The following is a 2,558-nucleotide window of genomic DNA, read 5'->3' on the forward strand; positions in this document are numbered from 1 at the left end:
AAGTGAATAGAAGAGATAAAATGGGATATGAAAAATATTAACTTTCAAAGAGCAAGAAAGAGCAAAAATGGAATAAAAAATAAATGGAGGAAACAAATATCAATAACTTTCAAAGGATTTAAATCGTACAAAGTATTTTCTCTAACCACAAAGCAATTAATCTTAAATCAGTTTTAAAAAGTGAGAAGTCCCTCAAGTGTTTGGACTTAGTGTGATATACTTCTAAGCAACCAATGAGTCAAAGAAGAAATCACAAGGGAATTAGAAAACATTTCATATTGAACATTAACATAAATCTAACATATTGAATTGTATGAGATACAGCTAAAGCAGTGCTTAGAGGAAAAACTATAGCTTTAGATGCTTATATGATAAAAGAAGAAAGGTTTAAAATTAGTGATTTAGATTTTCACCTTAAGAATCCAGAAAGCAATGAGGAATTTAAACCCAAGATAAATAGGATAAAATCATAAAGATCAGAGCACAAATAAATAAAATGAAAAACAGTAGAAAAACTAACAAAATCAAAAGGTTTTTTCTTTAAGAATATTAGTAAGGGGCACCCGGGTCGTTTAGTCAGGTAAGCAACTGACCCTTGCTTTTGGCCTAGGGCATGATCTCCCAGTTTGTGAGTCTGAGCCCCACCTCAAGCTCCATGCTGACAGTGTGGAACCTGCTTGGGATTCTCTCTCTCTCCCAGTCTCTCTCTCTGCCCCTCCCCTGCTCATGCGCTCTTCCTCTCTTTCTCAAAATAAGTAAATAAATAGTAAAAATAAAAATATTAGTAAAATTGATTTATCCCTAGTGTGACTGACAATAAAGAGAGAAAGAAAAAACACAAACTGACAGCTTCTAATAAAGTTCAACATAAATTTACCCTGTGACCTAGAAATTCAACTCCTAGATATTTACCTAAGCAAAATTAAAATGTATTTCCACAAAAAGACATATATAAGGATGATAATAGCAGCATTATTCATAAGAATAGCCAAGAACTGGGGGCGCCTCGGTGGCGCAGTCTGTTAAGCGTCCAACTTCAGCCAGGTCACGATCTCGCGGTCCGTGAGTTCGAGCCCCGCGTCGGGCTCTGGGCTGATGGCTCAGAGCCTGGAGCCTGTTTCCGATTCTGTGTCTCCCTCTCTCTCTGCCCCTCCCCCGTTCATGCTCTGTCTCTCTCTGTCCCAAAAATAAATAAACGTTGAAAAAAAAAAAATTAAAAAAAAAAAAAAAAAGAATAGCCAAGAACTGGAAATAACCCAAAAAGTCCATCAACAGGAGAATGGATAAACAACACGTGTATAAAGAAATACTACTTGGCAATAAATAAGAATGTATATCATCTATCAGCTGATATACAAAATAGTATAGACAGAGCTCAAAAACAAGAAGCAAAATAAACCAGATATAAAACAGTACATACAACATGACTCCATTTGTATAAAGTACAAAAATAGACAAAAAGTAAGCTTTTTGTCCACCCAATAAGGGGTTAATATCCAAAGTATGCAAGAAACTCTTGCAACTCAATAGCTATATAGATAGATTATAGATATAGATATAGATATAGATATAGATATAGATATAGATATAGATATAGATATAGATATAGAGATGATATAGATATAGAGATGATATAGGTACAGATATAAATCTCACAGTTAAAAAATGGACCAAGGACCTGAATAGACATTTTTTCCAAAGAAGATAGAAATGGCCATTAGGCACATGAAAAGATGCTCAACATCACAAACTATCAGGGCAATGCAAATCAAAACCACAATGAGATAGCACCCCATAGCTGTTAAAATGAAAAACATAAAAGTTAACAAGTCTTGTCGAGGATATAGAGAAAAGGGAACCCTTTTATACTGCTGGTAGGAATATGAATTGGTATAGCTATTATAGAAAACAGTATGGAGTTTCCTCAAAAAATTAATGATAGAACAATATCACTTGTAAGTATGTAACCAAAGGAAATGAAATCATTTCCCAAAGAGATATCTGTATCTCTGTGTTTACTGCACCATTATTTAAAACCACTTACATATAGAAACAACTCAAGTGTCTATCCACAGAAAGAAAATCTGATATTTATATTTGTGATATATATACATAGACACACGTGCGTGTGTATAAATAATATTCCATTTATTATTTAGCCATAAAGAAGGAAATCCTGCTATTTGCAACAACAGGGGTGAACTTGGAGGGCATTATGCTAAGTGACATAAGCCAAACGGAGAAAAATAAACACAGGATGGTATCATTTCTATGGGGAATCTAAAAAAAAATTTTTTTTAAGTTGAATTCGTAGAAGCAGAGTAGAACGGTAGTTGCCAGGGCCTAGGGAAGTGAGGGGTGGGGGGTAAGGGGAGATGTCAGTCAAAGAGTACAAACTTCCAGTTTTAAGTGAATAAGTTCTGAGCATCTAATGTACAATATGTTAATTACAGCTAATGATACTGTACTGTATACTTGAAATTTGCTAAGAGACTAGACCTTGAGAGTTCTTACACACACACACACACACACACACAAGTATGTAAGATGATAGATAT

Source organism: Leopardus geoffroyi, chromosome B2 (genome assembly GCF_018350155.1).
Source record: "Leopardus geoffroyi isolate Oge1 chromosome B2, O.geoffroyi_Oge1_pat1.0, whole genome shotgun sequence".
NCBI classification, from domain to species: domain Eukaryota; kingdom Metazoa; phylum Chordata; class Mammalia; order Carnivora; family Felidae; genus Leopardus; species Leopardus geoffroyi.